Source organism: Eurytemora carolleeae, unplaced genomic scaffold, assembly GCF_000591075.1.
Source record: "Eurytemora carolleeae unplaced genomic scaffold, Eaff_2.0 scaffold134, whole genome shotgun sequence".
NCBI classification, from domain to species: Eukaryota; Metazoa; Arthropoda; class Copepoda; order Calanoida; family Temoridae; genus Eurytemora; species Eurytemora carolleeae.
In genome coordinates this window covers 16,385-35,507 of record NW_019396059.1, presented here as the reverse complement: position 1 = coordinate 35,507, position 19,123 = coordinate 16,385, and the positions used below count along the sequence as shown (strand labels likewise).

Genomic DNA, 19,123 nt, shown 5'->3' with positions numbered 1-19,123 from the left:
ACAGTAAACTTATTGTGTAAATTGTGGACGCAAAACAGTAAACTTATTGTGTATATTTTTGACGCAAAACAGTAAAATTATTGTGTATATTGTGGACGCAAAACAGTAGACTTATTGTGTATATTGTGGACGCAAAACAATAATTTTATTGTACTTATTGTGGACGCAAAACAGTAAAATTATGGACGCAAAACAATAATTTTATTGTACTTATTGTGGACGCAAAACAGTAAAATTATTGTACTTATTGTGGACGCTAAACAGTAAAATTATTGTGCATATTGTGGACGCTAAACAGTAAAATTATTGTGCATATTGTGGACGCAAAACAGTAAAATTATTGTGTATATTGTGGACACAAAACAATAATTTTATTGTACTTATTGTGGACGCAAAACAGTAAAATTATCGTACTTATTGTGGACGCTAAACAATAAAATTATTGTGCATATTGAGGACGTTAAACAGTAAACTTATTGTGTATACTGAGGACACAAAACGATGAGATTTATGCGTATACAGTGGACGATTATTGCGTTGGTTGTGGACGCAAAACAGTAAACTTAATGCGTATATTGTGGACGCTAAACAGTATTGTCTGTCTGTAATAATTTGAGGTCTTTACTATTCATTATGGAATACTATATATACTGAAAACTATTATTCAGTCATGTTTACATTTTCATTAAATGCCTGGTTTACAAGTTCGGAAAAAGGATATTAATGATTCTTGAGTAATGTTATAAGAACCTAATGTTCTATAATTTAAAATTATAGGGCATTTTAATTTTTTACTTTCAATATACATATATCAAGATTAAGTTCGACATTTTGTAAGAGCTCTACATGATTTTACACTAAAACCTTTTCTAGTATATCAAAATTATTAAAAGCGATTTCATTATCCTTCATAAATTTTAAATTTAGCCATTTTAACTTGAGCTGTATGCATTTTTTCCATTAATTTAGATTATAATTTTTCAAAAAACCTGGCAGGTTGTGTAGGATAGTTTTATGTTTTAAGAATTAATTTTTATTTTTTTTCAGCTATATTTATGATCCGTAAAGTTTAGACTGAAAAGTTTAGGAAGTGAGTATATTTATCATCATTATTCATTCTTTGATAGTTTATAGCATAGATTAATTAACAATGAGAGATAAAACACTAGATGTCGTCTTTTCAAGATTTAGGGTTTTTCGTGAACGAAAAACCCCTTGAAAAGACGACATATAGTGTTCTGTCTCTTATTCTTAATTAATCTATGGATTACAGTTTAGAAATTAATTAATAAGATGATATTCATGCCTAGAACTTCATTACTGGAAGGGACTGTACACTTAATTACAACCTATACTCCGTTTCTGGAGGGACAGGTCCGATTAACAACGGTCTAATTGAGGATAACGCTGTAAACACGTAAAATTGTTTTTGCAATCAAAAGTAAGAAATAAAAATAAATTATTTTAATCAACAATTTTCTAACCCCGACATCTTTGCCACCTATAGTCGTAAACCTATAATATTTTATTTTTATAATATTACATCAAATAATCAATTCTGTTAGAACAAATAATCAATTGTGTTAGATCAAATAATCAATTCTGTTAGATCAAATAATTAATTCTGCTTCATCAAATAATCAATTCTGTTAGGCCAAATAATCGATTCTGTTAGTTCAAATAATCTAAGTTTAAAATATAAATGGTTTATACTTTCAGGTTTAAAAATTATATGAGGTTATAAAGTTCTATTCCTTTATCATTAAAATACTAAACTGATGATTTAGTGAGAAAAGAAAAAAATGTTTTATATTGAATTGTGTTTGATTCAAACATAAAAACTGATATTTAAATATTAATGCATTTAATACAAAGCTTGTATTTATTTACTAACATTTTATTTTTATTTCCATTTAAAGATAATCCTTGACAGCGAAGCCTGTCATATAAATCTTTATGAGGTTTACCTTTATATTTCTATAATAACTATTTGTAACACTGTTATTTTGGTTCGCAGTGTTATAAAGTTTTTGGACAGAAATTTTCTCTATATCGAGAAAATTTAAGGCCAAAAACATTATAGCACGTCGTGCCAAAATAATAGTGTTTTAGATAATTTTATAAAACACTTAATTTTATACTTGTCTTATTTCAATGGCTATGTATAGATCAAATAAGCTTTGAAACAAAGCAGAAGTCAAAAGATAAGTTGATTTTAATTTTATTTTCATTTCAATTGAAAAAAATATTTTGGAAATATCCTAAATTTTTTGGAGAAAATCTCGGACCCAATCCTTTATAGCACACGTGCTATAATGTACAGCTAATTTAATGTTATAGCACGATGATTACTTTATAGCACGTTCATATGAAATCACGATGAAGTGAGGAAGAATGATAAAGTGCACAATAGTCTCATATATTTTAATAAATTTCCTATTTTTTCTCGGTCATCGAATCGACAAATAACGAACAAAACTATTTTTTCGTAAATATCTAGAGATTTTTCACATTGTTATTTTAGGAGATCGAGAAAATAACAAATTCATATATATATCTCTCAGAGAACATTTCTGCTTGATTAGAAATTAGTTTTGAGTGATTAAGAAATTCAATATTCTATTTCCAGGTTCCCTGGCTCAATTCTCATCGGTTTTCGATCAGAAACATCCATTTAATTTTTCTAAGTTTCAATAAACATCAAATTTTGTCAATAGTGTTAAATGTCTTTAGAAAAATAATTCAAATAGTCTTTAAGAATTTTAGAATTTAATTTTCAACAAAAAATGATCTAAAATTTCATAAAGCTGGTAAAAGGAACTTTAAAAACATTGAATAGTCTTATAAATAGTGACAATTTGTTGATATGTCTTTAATATACATGTATTTTGTCACATATGTCCCCTTTTTTTTACCAAATTTGCCACATTTACCCCTTTTTTAACCACATATGCCCCTTTCATTTACCATGTTCACATTTATCATACCTTTTATTCACCACATTAGCCTCATTTACCTTTTTTATTTACCACATCAACATTTACTACCCTTTTACATATATACCACATTTACCGTTTCAATTACCACATCAACATTATAATATACTTTTACATATATACAACATTTACCGTTTCATTTACCACATCAACATTATAATAAACTTTTACATATATACCACATTTACCGTTTCATTTACCACATCGACATTATAATAAACTTTTACATATATACCACATTTACCGTTTAATTTAACATTATAATAAACTTTTACATATATACCACATTTACCGTTTCATTTACCACATATGAATAGCTTTGAGGTAATAAATTGAAAAGTACAACGTGATTGAAACTAGTAACTGTAAGGGTAGGATCTAGAGGGATTGAAACTAGTAACTATAAGGGTAGGGGATCTAGAGGAGAGGATAATTCTATATTTACAAAGTACAAACCAGGATTTCAAACTATTCATACAAACTTTTGTTACAGTGCATTGCACAGGAAATTGCTGGTTCAAATCTAAGACTGTATTTGAGGAATACTATCTCATAAATTTAAGGTTTAGCATACAGAAATCTTCTTCTACGTGACAAACCTCATTAAACGTCATGAGAAATATTCTGAAGGGATGGATACAACATCGATAAAATATCTAGATTTTACCAATTTTTTAATATTTTTTTCTCCATTTTGAGAAATTTGAGAATTATGGCTTGGTTCGGTTTTAATAGATACATCAAATCCTAGCGTCAAAAACTATATTAAAGTCCCGACTCAAAAGCTGTATAAAAATCTTGATTCATATTTTAACTTGTAAAAGCTGTATCAAAGTCTAGTTTCAAATGCTGAATAAATCCTAGAACTTTATTTTTAATACTGCTGACAAAACTTGCTCAAATAGTTTCTATGGAGTTGAAAGAAAATGTATTCTTCCCTGTTCTCAAAATTTTTATCCAGAATTTCTATTTTTACGCTTCACTCACAAAATCCTTCTTTTCCTGTCCTTAACCTGGCTTTAAATATCACACTTCAAATCTATATCAAATATAATTTTGGCCCACATCTTCCTTCCTGTTATCATCGATATATATATATATCCTGTCCAACCCTGTCCTGTCCAACCCTGTCCTGTCCAACCCTGTACTGTCCAACCCTGTCTTTTCCAACCCTGTCCTGTCCAACCCTGTCCTGTCCAACCCTGTCCTGTCCAACCCTGTCCTCTTCAACACTGTTCCATCCAAATATGTCCTTTAAACCCTACTTTATCCAACCCTATCCTTTCAAACCATGTCCTCTCCAAGTCAGTCGTCTCCAACCTTGTCCTATCCAAGTCAGTCCTCTCCAATCCTGTCCTCTCCAGCCCTGTCTTTCAACCCTGTCCTTTCCAACCTTGTCCTCTCCAACCATGTCGTCTCCAACCCTGTCCTGTCCAACCCTGTCTTCCAGCCCTGTCCTTTCCAACCTTGTCCACTCCAACCATATCCTATCCAACCCTGTCCTCTCCAACCCTGTCCTGTCCAACCCTGTCTTCAAACCCTGTTCTCTCCAACCCTGTCCTCTTCAACTCTGTCCTGTCCAACCCTGTCTTCAAACCCTGTTCTCTCCAACCCTGTTCTCTCCAACCCTGTCCTCTCCAACTCTGTCCTCTCCAACCCTGTCCTGTCCAACCCGGTATTCAAATCCTGTTCTCTCCAACCTTGTCCTCTCCAACCCTGTCCTCTCCAACCCTGTCTTGTTCAACCCTGTCTTCCGACCCTGTCCTGTACAACCCTGTCCTCTCCAACCATGTCCTCCAACCTGTCACCTTTATCGATACATATAATTAAACTGGATAAATTTCCATTACTAGATGAGAATTCAGACTGCTTAGAAAAACCTTGATGATTACTCAGTTTTAAATATATTTTAATTTATCAAATATCCTCCTCAATTCCAAAGGTGTAATTGTTCAGCAGAGGAGAGGAGTAATATATTGGAACTAGTAACAAAATTAGAAATCTGGATGTAATTAGGCCATAAAAAGCTCTGAAAATTAAACAGTAGCAAAAATTCCTGCAAGCTGTATAAAATAATAAAAAAAATAGAGTTTAAAGTTTAATCTCTTCTTTTGTTCTATTTTCCCGCAGTTCGGCAAAATTTATATAAAAACTTTGATTGTTAAAAGTATGAAGGATTCGGACCCCAGTTCAATTACATTTTTTTTTCAAACATTTTAACAGTTCGTTGAATTCTTTAATTTTTGGTTTAAATTTTTTAATTTACACTAAGAAAACCTTCATTCATCCTTCTCAACACTCAGAAAACCTTCATTCCTTCTTCTGTACACAATGGAAACATCCATCCCTCCTTCTTTACACTAAGGAAACCCTTCTTATCTCTACTAAGAAAACCTCCATCCCTCCTTCTTTACAGTAAGGAAACCTCCATCCCTCCTTCTCTACTCTAAGGAAACCTCCATCTCTCCTTCTAAACACTAAGGAAACCTCCATCCCTCTTTCTCTACACTAATAGACCTTCATCCCACTTTCTCAACACTAAGAAAACCTCCAGCCTTCCTTCTCTATACTAAGGAAACCTCCATCTCTCCTTCTAAACACTAAGGAAACCTCCATATCTCCTTCTCTACACTAAAGACCTTCATCCCACTTTCTCAACACTAAGAAAACCTCCAGCCTTCCTTCTCTATACTAAGGAAACCTCCATCTCTCCTTCTAAACACTAAGGAAACCTCCATCCCTCCTTCTCTATACTAAAGAAACCTCCATCCCTCTTTCTTCTCTACACTAAGGAAACTTTCATCCCACTTTCTCTACAATAAGGAAACCATCATTCCTTCGTCTTTTCAGTAAGGAAACCTTCATCCATCCTTCTCTACACCAAGGAAACCTTCATCCCTCATTCTTTATACTAAAGATGCTCTCCTCCCTTATTCTCACAGTAAGAAACCCTCCATTCCTCATTCTCTATCCCTCCTACTGTAAGGAAACTTCCCTTGCCTGCCTAAATACAACCTTCTCCCCTCTACACTTATAAAGTTTTCTTGTTTGAAAAAGAATAATCTCCTCTGTGCATCTGGCACGTAGAACTATAGTATAACTTATACCATCAATATAGATAGATATTCTTCTATCTATTTACATCAGTAAGGACGCTTATTGCATAACTAAGGAAACGGAATGCATTCACCAAATGGAATTACAAATATGATCTGCTCAAGAATATGGTTGAATTAAGAAAAGAAAAAAAAGAGGATGAGGATAATAGTAAGATAAGCAAGAACAGGAAAAAGAAAATATGTACACAATATATTTCTCTAATGAAATCAGGTATTCCTCTTGTTCTCCTATAAACGATAAATTTATGCAAATGTCCAAGGTTGAATCTAAATGCACAAAAACTGCAACTAAGAGGATTGAAGCAGGTATATCACCAGTAGTCATAGGCTACTCAATCATCCGATCCTGTATCCTGTATCCTGTATTCTGTATCCTGTATCCTGTATCCTGTATCCTGTATCCTGTATCCTGTATCCTGTATCCTGTATCCTGTATCCTGTATCCTGTATCCCGTATCCTGTATCCTCTATGCTGTATCCTGTATCCTGTATCCTGTATCCTGTATCCTGTATCCCGTATCCTGTATCCTCTATGCTGTATCCTGTATCCTGTATCCTGTATCCTGTATCCTGTATCCTGTATCCGGTATCCTCTATGCTGTATCCTGTATCCTGTATCCTGTATCCTGTATCCTGTATCCTCTATGCTGTATCCTGTATCCTGTATCCTATATCCTGTGTCCTGTATCCTGTATCCTATATCCTATATCCTATATCCTGTGTCCTGTATCATGTGTCCTGTATTCTGTATCCTGTATCCTGCATCCTGTATGCTATATCCTGTATCCTGTATCCTGTATCCTGTATCCTGTATCCTGTACTCTGTATCCTCTATCCTGTATCCTGTATCCTATATCCTGTGTCCTGTATCCTGTGTCCTGTTTCCTATATCCTGTAACTTATATTCTGTATCCTGTATCCTATATCCTCTATCCTCTATCCTGTATCCTGTATCCTGTATCCTGTATCATGTATCATGTATCAAGTATCCTGTATCCTGTATCCTGTATCCTGTATCCTGTATCCTGTATCATGTTTCCTGTATCATGTATCCAGTATCCTGTATCCTGTGTCCTGTATCCTGTATCCTGTATCCTGTATCATGTATCCTGTATCCTGTATCCTGTATCCTGTATCCTGTATCATATTTCATATCATGTGATTGTCCCTTAATCTCTATCTTTCTGTCTATTTTCCTCCCAAGTATTCCTCTCCCATCAATTCTAGTATAAGAAGGTCCTCAGCAAATACTGGATAAACTTTCTGCCAAATCATCCATTTATTCATCTTCAAACTCAAATAATTTATCTTTTTCTTTAATGTCGCATTCATTCATAAAATATTCATTTTAGCCTCTCATACAACAAGATTCAGTTTAGTTTTATCACCCTGCTCTGCAGAATAGGATTCAGTTTAGTTTTATCACCCTGCTCTGCAGAAAAAGATTCAGTTTAGTTTCATCTCCCTGCTCTGCAAAATAGGATTCAGTTTAGTTTTATCACCCTGCTCTGCAGAATAGGATTCAGTTTAGTTTTATCACCCTGCTCTGCAGAATTGGATTCAGTTTAGTTTCATCACCATGCTCTACAAAATTGGATTCAGTTTAGTTTCATCTCCCTGCTCTACAAAATTGGATTCAGTTTAGTTTTCACCCTGCTCTTCAGAATTGGATTTAGTTTAGTTTCATCATCCTGCTCTGCAGAATTCGATTCAGTTTAGTTTTATCATTCTGCTCTGCAGAATTGAATTCAGTTTAGTTTCATCATCCTGCTCTGCAGAATTGGATTCAGTTTAGTTTCATCATCCTGCTCTGCAGAATTGGATTTAGTTTAGTTTCATCATCCTGCTTTGCAGAATTCGATTCAGTTTAGTTTCATCATCCTGCTCTGCAGAATTGGAGTTAGTTTAGTTTCATCATCCTGCTCTGCAGAATTGGATTCAGTTTAGTTTCATCATCCTGCTCTGCAGAATTGGATTCAGTTTAGTTTCATCATCCTGCGCTGCAGAATTGGATTCAGTTTAGTTACATTACCCTGCTCTGCAGAATTGGATTTAGTTTAGTTTCATCATCCTGCTCTGCAGAATTGGATTCAGTTTAGTTTTATCACCCTGCTCTGCAGAATTGGATTCAGTTTAGTTTCATCACCCTGCTCTGCAGAATAGGAATCAGTTTAGTTTCATCACCCTGCTCTGCAGAATTGGATTTAGTTTAGTTTTATCTCCCTACTCTTCAGAATTGGATTCAGTTTAGTTTCATCTCCCTGCTCTGCAGAATTGGATTCAGTTTAGTTTCATCTCCCTGCTCTGCAGAATTGGATTCAGTCTAGTTTCATCTCCCTGCTCTGCAGAATAGGATTCAGTTTAGTTTCATCTCCCTGCTCTGCAGAATAGGGATTCAGTTTAGTTTCATCTCCCATGCTTGTCACGGCAAATAGGATTCAGTTTAGTTTTATCACCCTGCTCTGCAGAATTGGATTCAGTTTAGTTTCATCTCCCATGCTTGACACGGCAAATAGGATTCAGTTTAGTTTTATCACCCTGCTCTTCAGAATTGGATTCAGTTTAGTTTCATCTCCCATGCTTGTCACGGTAAATAGGATTCAGGTGTTCATAAATATATCTAGAAGGGATGTTGATAATTAATAAATCATTTATTTGTAAATCTGTTATTTGTATTAAGTTCATTATTATATTTCGTATTATATATTTCGATCTTTTCTTATGTAAGGTTTTCTGTGGTTTTATTGAAGACTGAAAGATTTAATGTTGCATTTGATGTTCCATTGCCAGACAATAAGTATGTTTTTCATTCTATTTTCTCATAATAGAATAAGAAAGTATGTTGAACATGAGAGTACAAAGCGTGCGCTATTATATATTTTTATCTGAAAGCTTATGTTTAAAGATCTGTCATCTCCACTTGGGATTTCTCAGAGGAAGGAAATGAATCTGGTTTCAAGAACCAAGGTTCATCCTTCATCCATCTTTCATATATCCTTCCCTATCCCTCCTTTATCCTTCATTCTTCAGCCATCTTTCACATTTCCCCCCTCCTCTCCTTCATCTTTCATCCTTCATCCTTCATTCATCTTTTATATTTCCTTCCCCACTTCGCCTTCAATCTTTAACCTTAATCCTTCATCCATCTTTCTCTTACATATCATTTTAACTTTGACTCCCTCTTTTTCAGTTCTTCAACCTATTCTTAAACTTTTGAATTTTGTTTTGCTTTCATTGTCCTGTAATTTTCTTTAAACTTTTTAATCAAACTTTAATCTTCATTTTCCATTCATTTCTTCCATATTTCTTTAATCCTTCTCCTTTAACTTTATCATTCGACTTTACAAACTTTACAATGAGACAGTTTTAATTCACAACTTTACCAACATAGAGATGTTTTAAACACTAGATCTCTTCTATACACGGATAAAGGGAAAGTTCAGGATAAATTGGTTATGTGGGAGATACCAATCATTGTTTGGAAATAAATGCTTCTGAACTGAAAACTGCAGGGACAAAGTGAATCTTTTCTTTGCTAATATTGTTAGATCACCTTGAGAAAATAACAATGAATATTGCTTTTATAAAAAAAGATGCACTATGTGTGTAAAAATTGAACAGTTCCTGGAGATTACTGTCGACAAAATTTCGAGTATGAGTCAGTTTTAACCAATTTTCTCCTTACAGACGCAACAGATAGAAGTAAGATTAGTAGCGATCACCATCGATAATTTTTCGACGTTAGCCTATACCCCCTTTCCTTTTTCGCGAACACTCCCTTTCACTTAAAGAGAGGGTGCTAGATTTACAAGAGAGCCCTTTTAACATACGTTTGGGCAAAAGTAATGGATATTTTGGGGTTTTTTTACACCTAAAATTGTATGATTTTGAACTGAAGATTTTTAGAAGGGTGTCTCGCGGATTTTGCAACAGAAACAGTGAAATAGAAAAGTCACTTTGTACATTTCATTGTTGCTCAAATAAAGATTGAAACGGTCTTGACAGTTCATGAATTAGATGGAACCAAAGGACAATATACAATATTCAATCTTCTATATTGAAGATAGTATAGGATACATCGTGGTTAATATAGAATGATATTTATTAAACATGATCTTAATATAATCTGATATAATCAAATCTAACTCTTCCTTCATGCTGTGCTCTACGTGACAGTTAGACTTTCGGATATATATATACAGGGTTACCCACAAAGGATGAGACTTCAGAGACTACCTTACATAATTTATTCTGTCTATTTCCTTATATTCATGATTCTTAGCAACTGTTAACTGGTTTCTTTCTTTTCCATGTCCATTAACAGGCCGTTACAAGACAATATGCAATGCAGAACACTTGTTTTAAACTTGTAACTGTTTCATGTCGTCTTTGCAGTCTCATCCTATATGGGTAACCCTGTATATATGTGACCCTGTAAGGATGAGACTTCAGAGACGATTGTCCGAAATTAATACTGTCTGTTTCCTTAGGGACATGGTTCCCTGTGGCTGTAAACTGGTTTCCTATCTCTGTCAGATCATGAAATAAGCAATTGAAAGAATACACTTGAGACAACACAGGCAGCCGTAGTACATTTGAATTTCCGAGCCGGGTCAACCTTTCCGGTCCCAGTTTGTACTGTTCTACGGACAGGACTAGCCGATGCAACAAGGTTAACGTGGTCAGACTTTATGCTTCATATAGGTTGAATTTACTTTCACTAAAGGGGCAGAGATACGTGAGAGAAGACTTTATTCAACCTTGGGATCTTTGTGCTTTGAGAGTTTCAAGTCATCTTTACAGTTTCATTCTTTGTTGGTAACCCTGTATTAATATAAAGAAAAAGATAAACAAGAAATATATTAATCAAACTTCAGATTTTTCTTATTCTAGATTAAATTTGAATTTCTCTCTACATTTTCCATAAGCATTAAATTCCTCAATGTTTCAGAAATCCGTAGTTTTGTTTTTAATGCTGAATCATTATTGCACATATTTTGCTCACTCAGAAAGCTGCAAAATTTCAAACTGCCTTTTCTTATTTATGGCAAGGTGGGTAGCTTTTTGCATTAATTTTTTTTGCATAAATATCATTCCACAGTCCTTTCAATCTTTATATTATTATTATTATTATTAAAGATTTATTCACACACATTTAATATACATACATATATTGCATATTGCATATATTAATGGTATAGTTTAAATTTGTTTTGTTAGGAATGATATTAGATGTATTCATTGCTCTTATAGTATCCAATTTCATAAACCTGCTATTTTAAAGAAATCTATAATCAGCCTTTAGATAATTATTTTTTTTCAGGATTAAATTCCTTGCACTTGAATAAGTTGATTTAGAAAAGTATCAAATTTTGGTAACAGTAAAAATGTAAGCAATATTTTGAACAAGTCAGCTCGTAATTAAAACACATTCAAACTGCATACAGACTTTTTCAGCATATTAATGGGAGTAAATTCATTCTTGATGCTTCTAATAGACTTGACTGATGTTGATTACTATAATCTGGAAATTAAAATTTGTTTGGGCAAAAATTTGACATCATATTTTTTTAAAGTTTTTTTCCAGGAACTTTTTTCCTGACTTACATAAATTCTCTTATATCCATGCTTTTACTACTTTCTCCCAGTAAGATTTCCCGGATTATATTGTACTTCATGAAAATACACGCTTCGTTGGTTAACTGTGTTCTCTCTGCTATAAAGATTTTGGTCCTGGTTTACCAAGGAAAGGAATTGAGTCTTTGCCACCAACTGAAATATTCTAGTTCTTATACGCTTTGGAACCTGATGATGTAAAACTTTGATATTTTAAACTTTTATTTTGGCGTTAAAGCTTGTAGATAATCTTATATGTTATGGGACGCTCTGTATGATTTTCCCAGAATCTGCAGTACACTTATTTGTAAACAAATTCATAGGGGTTCCTGGTCTATCTTTCTTATATATTAAAACTAGGCTCATAGGGAGCTTCGCGCCCAACCTCTATTTTAACTTTTAATTGAGCATCTTTCCTTTGTACAGTAAAGTATAAAACAACAACAAAAAGTTCGCGAAGTTTCAAATATTTTTTAGCGCATTTATAAAATTTCACAAAAATCAAAAGCTTTTGGACTCAAGTGTTTGTAATTCTGAGCATTCATTCACTTCCCTGGGTTCATGCGAAGCCCCACACAAAATTTGGGCCCGATCGGTTGAGCTGTCTTACGTTTATTGACACACAAACAATACAAAAAAGAAAGAAACAAACAATCAAGCAAAGTATATATATAGATGTACTGCAAAGTAAATATATGTACTGCAAAGTACACCCTCCGTTGGTGAAATGTTTTACCCCGCAGCAAGATTTTGGTTGGATTATATCAATTTATCATTTTTCATCTTGTGCTAGACTCAGGGGGGGGGGGCAGAATAGAATATGTAGTTGAAAGTGCCAGATTACTATGACTGAAAGCGTACGCTGATTTCTCTTTTTAAATTTTTTTTTTTTAAATTTAATCTTTTCTGACTTGATTATTATTTCTTAATCATTAACGAAATAGTTTAAAAGAATACATATTTTTTAGATACATGCCGATGCCAATTTCAAAGCGTAATATTTTATTCAAATATGAAATCATCAATGAAGATTGTATTATAATACAGATGAAAAAAGTTAATAGAAATAGCTTTTCAAAAATATTGTATTTTAAATTAAATATTTTACAGTTTTGTTTCGTACAAAATCACTTTTTCTCCGTTTCATGTAAAACGATTTTAGCTTATTGATTCTGGTGTAAAGTAAGAAGAAGCCGGAACTCTAGGAGTTGGGAGTTGGAGGCCATTTTGGGCACAAATCATTTTTATTATTTCGGCCGTTTCTTCATTTCCTTCCTATATATTCCAGGAACCTACTTACATATATACATATTAGACAGAAGGACAAGGTCAAATATACGGACGTTACATGAACGTTTTTATAGCTTCGTAGCTCCTAAAGTTTAAATTTGTTGCGCAAGTGTGAGGGAAGCAAATCTATCCGGTTTCATATTTTATTTCCTGGCAATAGCTCTTTAATAAGAGAAGCTATGATTTGAAATATGCAAAATTTAATTTCAATTTACTTTAAATTCTATGCATAACATTTTTAAATATGTATAATCAATTTAATTATTTAAAGTAATAATCTCTGTTTGTTTTTCGATCATAACTCAGGAACCCTTTGTCTCAAGTTTTAATACGAAAGAACTACTAGGCTGTTAGACTTAAAAAATGTGTGGATTAACTTTTTATTTTTCAGCCATAGCTGAGTTCCCGAGCTATTATAATAGTTTATTTTTTAAAAAGCTAAAACTTGTAAATTTGCTTTTTATTTTGAATGAAAAGATCAAACAATTAGTTTCATGACGCTGTTCTGGTTTAGACTGGAGAGTAAAAGAGCAAAAACAGAGGAAGAGAAATACGCAGCAAGTTCAACGGAATAATATAGTATTTATGTATATATATACACTGCTAGAGTCTCGGCGTTGCCCAATTTTATATTAATATTCATAGTTATTTCCGCCGTTTACCCGAGCTTCATATTACATCATCACAATTTTAGCTTAAATGCCCTGGGGCGCAGAGGGGTACAATGCATGGGTTCCTTCAAAACGTTTTAGCCAATTTGGTCTAGCAGTTATAGTTTTCAAAATGTGGTCAATATATTCATTTATATACAGTGAATCCCAGATATATGAATACATAGCAAGTTTATATGTCGTATTTACATATTTAAGATCAAATGCCGCGGAAAAATGAGTTTAATTATGATATATTAAGTGCATTCATATTTCAGGTCTATGAATTTAATTAATTAATTAAAAATAAAAAGAAGTTTCTTTAGAATTATCAAAAAAACGTATGACGGTCCATGTATTCATATATCCGGGATTCACTGTAGTATACAAAGTACTGGATTTGTTCAATTCCACGGAGTGAAATAAAACAAATTCAAATTTGTTTTACACTCCAATAAAATAATAAAACAGAGAACTTGACAAATATGGTTCTTGAGCTGATCTAATTTTAGAATTTTATATTAGATTCTTCAATATCTCAATACGATGAAATTGTATTTAAGTTTAGAATTCTAAAAATAAACCGTATAATGCACGTGCAAAAACTCGACAAGTGTAAAATTTTCAGGTAAAATTTAATATAATAATTTTACAGCTAAATATAAACATTTTATATAAAGTGTATTAATCTATAAGAATAGAGTGTATAAAGATAAACCTATGTCTAAAATGTTCTGAAACAAAAACTATTTGATCAAAACTTATTTATAAATGTCGTCTTCCTATTCCACATTTTTATGGGTTCCACGGTAGCTTTACAGCTCCAGGTCTCCACTAACCCCTTAGCTCCGGGTAGACTTAAAGGTGGGGAAATTATACTCCAGAGCTCAACTAACCCCTTAGCTCCGGGTAGTAAAGGTGGGGAAACTATACTCCAGGTCTCAACTAACCGCTTAGCTCCGGGTAGACTTAAAGGTGGGTAAACTATACTCTAGGTCTCCACTAACCCTTTAGCTCCGGGTAGACTTAAAGGTGGTTAAACTATACTCTAGGTCTCCACTTACCCCTTAACTCCGGGTAGACTTTAAGGTGGTAAAATTAGCTCCAGGTCTCCACTATCTCTTTAGCTCCGGGTAGACTTAAAGGTGGAAAACTATACTCCAGGTCTCAACTAACCGCTTAGCTCCGAGTAGACTTGAAGGTGGGAAAACTATACTCCAGGTCTCAACTAACCCCTTAGCTCCGGGTAGACTTGAAGGTGGGGAAACTAATTATGAAAATTATAATGAAATCTTCTCTAATCTAGCTTCAGACAATCCTGGAGCTCAACCTCAAGATCAATTTCATTTCCTCCCAAATAATTATAGAAAATAAATTATTCTTCAGTTTGGGATTAAAACTGAAAATGTAAAAATTATCTTTAATTTTAGAATGGATGTGGAGGCCTCGTTGAAAATCGAAAAGCAAAAAGAAAATATTGTTTGACAAACCTTTAAAAATCAATTTTTTAACAGCATTAAGAAATTGAACTATANCCCCTCCCCCAGGAATTAAAACTCACAGAACAAACAAAATTCTGAAATCTCCAAGGAAAGAATATTTTCACGTCAAGGTAATATCAAAATGGATTTAGGTAACTTGAATTTTTTATCGTGTTAAAGGACTGTAAGCGTAAAGTGACCCTCCATGCAAAGACATGGCAATGCCCGATTTACAACGGTACCCTAGAAAGCTTTGTCAGAACTAGTATGAATAAGATCCATTTTTTTGTTTGTTAAAACTGTTTATTTTTCTTTGAAAAAGTGACTTGAGTATTTCTTGAAAATAAGAAGCAATGGAGAAATGATCAGAATTAAAACATTTTGATCAGATTACGATTTTAATGGTTTCCAAGGTTTGATGTATTTTTATGCTTTTTATTTTTATCTACCCCAAAGGTCGGAATTATTGTATTCTTAACACTCGTATCTTTTTTACAGATTAAGCACTTAATCGCTGAATTAGTAAAGGTTTCCACTGCGGAAGCCGAAAAATTACCGAAATTTCATTCAAAAGTTCTGATCTCTGAATATCTTAAATTCTTAGATTCAAAGAAAATAAATTGTTTTTAAAAAATCTGAAAAATTAGACATTAAATAAATATAACGTGGTTTCCCACAATTATTCTAAAAGTACAAATGTCCTCTTCATTATATGCAAAATATGTTGATGATAATCCATTGTTTCCAAATCCGTCTCATCATTCATAATCCATTAATATTAGTAACTAGGGGAGGGTAGGGGGGGGGGGGTAGATTATTGGATTTGTAAATATTCATTATTTATTCCCTAATTTCAAGCATAACTAATAGGTCTGTAATCATTATGAGGATATAAATATTGATAAAAACGAAGGGTCTGGGTCGGATTTTACATAAATACTGAGTTGTTGGTAAACCATGTACGAATAGATGAACTACTTTTTCAAGTAGGCCAAATAACCAATTAATAGGCAGAAGAAATACTTTTTCAAGTAGGCCAAATAACCAATTAATAGGCAGAAGAAATACTTTTTCAAGTAGGCCAAATAACCAATTAATAGGCAGAAGAAATACTTTTTCAAGTAGGCCAAATAACCAATTAATAGGCAGAAGAAATACTTTTTCAAGTAGCCGAAGAATTACATTTCCAAGTATGGCAATGAACTACTTTTCCAAATAGGCTGAAAACTACTTGAAAATGTAGTGAACTAGAAAAGTAGTTAAAGTAGTCTTTCCTAGTTTAACTACATTGTCGCTATTCATATAACCTGACCTAAGAACAGAAAGCTTTGCTGAGAGGACTTCACTAGTTTTCTTTACAATGGGAGAAGGAGAATATATCATAGAGAGATAAGTAAATCATAAATAGATATTAGATAGGTAAATCATAAATAAATAAATATCATAGAGAGATAAGTAAATCATAAATAGATAAATAGATGGTAGACCTTTCATTGGAGACCTCCTTTCATTGGAGACCCCATAGAAGGTAATTCTATAGAATAGATATCTTATCTTATATTTATGTACATATATAAACTTCTGTTACAGTTCACTTTGATAAATCTGTAAACTTTAGGGTATTAAAGTTTACACTTTACTAGATCCCACTCAAACCATCCAAAAGACATTATTTTTATCCCAGATACAATTATATTCATATCCAAGATACCATTATTTCATCCCAGATTCCATTAAGTCATCCCAGATGCACTAAATTTATCCCATATCCATTTATTCATCCCATATCCATTTATTCATCCCAGATACACTAAACTCATCCCATATACATTTTATTTATCCAAGATACATTCATTTCATCCCAGATATACATAACCTAATCCCATCCCAGATACATTTATCTCATCTCAGATACATTTATTCTATCCCAGATACATTTATTTCATCCCAGATACATTTATCTCATCTCAGATACAATTATTTCATCCCAGATACACTAAACTCATCCCACATACATTTTATTCATCCCAGATACATTTTATTCATCCAAAATACATTTGTTTCATCCCAGATACATTTTATTCATCCCAGAAACATTTATTTCACCCCAGATACATTTTATTCATCCAAAATACATTTATTCCATTCCAGATACAATAGTTCATCCCAGATACATTTATTTCATCCCAGAAACATTTAATTAATCCCAGATACATTTAATTCATCCCAGATACATTTATTCCATCCCAGATACATTTATTTCATCCCAGATACGTTTATTTCATCCCAGATACATTTAATTCATCTCATTTACATAAGCTCATACCATCCCAGATACATTTATCGGTATCGGAGATACTTAATTTATTCCATCCTATCCATCCTATCTATCCTATCCATCATATCCATCCTACCCATCCTATCCATCCTATCCATCCTATCTATCCTATCCATCCTATCTATCCTATCCATCCTATCCATTCCTATCCAATCTATCCATCCTATCCATCCTATCTATCCTATCCATCCTATCTATCCTATCCATCCTATCCATCCTATCCATCCTATCTATCCTATCATCCTATCCATCCTATCCATCCTATCCATCATATCCATCCTATCTATCCTATCCATCCTATACATCCTATCCATCCTATCCATCCTATCCATCCTATCCATCCTATCCATTCTATTTTAGTATTTAAGCTAACTATATAACATATTATAGGTAATATAATTTAGAAAAAACATTGAAATAAATTTTTCAAATAAAATTTTTAAAAAGTGTTTGAATAAACAAAACTTTTAATTTTGCAATTCCGTTAGTAAACAAATTGCCATTTTATTTTAGCTTTAGAGAGATCGTAAAGTTTTTAAAAGAATAAAAATGGTTTCCCCTTGTAGCGTGTATATCTTCCTACATTGTTCTATATGATAATATATCTCATGAACCAAGGAGCAATCTGTTAAACTAAACCGGAGTGTTAAACCCCGGTTGTTAAACCCTGGCTGAGAAGAGGAATAAAACTTGTATCTTGGGAAGCCTGGAATACAGGAGAACAATGTTCTAACAAACTTTCTTCCCCCCCGTGTCAGGACAATGTTTTAAAGTGATTTGGATTGGCGGGGGGAGGGTTTTATTACAAGTATAGTTCTAAACCATGTTTTCATGTTTTATCAACACACTGTATTTTCCTTATATAGTTAGAGTCTACGGACCAAGATTTTAGGATATTTACAACTTGAACTATGTAAATTTAAACCGGTTCCTTACCCTTGTCTTAAACCGGTGTTAGGAGCTATCCCATCCTTGGATCAACCCTCTGTCAGTTAGATCTCACTTTGTAGACTGAGGCTGAGCCGAGGTTGGACTAGTATGCGGATCTGAGATCTAGAGAACACAGAAGCCGGAGCATGCGTCCTATAGTGTTCAGCTCCAATACTAGACCAAGTGTGAGGGGCAGATACTAAATATTGAGGAAGCAAAGTCAAGGTTACCCCGGGGGGGATCTTAGCCCTAAACTTCCCCATGTACCTTTTGTGTCTCGTACAGTTCCCCCGGGTGGGGGGGGGGGCTGCAGGGGGAATCCGAGTCAATTTATCCCCGAGGGAAAAGTAAACAAAATTAAACTGTCAGGATTTACAACTCGAAGTCTACTTAGGAGATGATCCAATCAATCTTTATCCCGGAGATATCAACCCTAGGAACCCATTCTACCTGGACACCAGGAGCTCAAGGTACAGCTGGAACCAGGGATACACTATCCAAACCTAGGCTTCTACTATATCTCCCCATACTTGAGACGGAACATACAAGGATGCTTAAAATATATCAGGATGATTTATTTTCATATCTTTTATCTTGTTTATTCTTTACATGGTTCAAGGTATTGTGCAGTGTGTACAGAAAAGAGTGAGGAAACAACATCATTTTTTAACTTATTCATACTTTGAGAAAATATCCAAAGCAT

The 19,123-nt window shown here is 33.5% G+C and overlaps 1 protein-coding gene across 2 annotated transcripts in view; it reads right to left on the bottom strand.

The window, feature by feature from the left end:
- LOC111708167 (uncharacterized) overlaps positions 1-18,531 on the bottom strand; it is a 66,896-nt gene extending 48,365 nt beyond the window's left edge. For both annotated transcript variants that reach the window (XM_023481465.1, XM_023481471.1), the window contains exon 1: positions 18,427-18,531. The gene's annotated coding sequence lies outside the window, so the exon portion shown is untranslated. The remainder of the gene's footprint in view (positions 1-18,426) is intronic.
- Between the last annotated feature and the right edge of the window lie 592 nt (positions 18,532-19,123).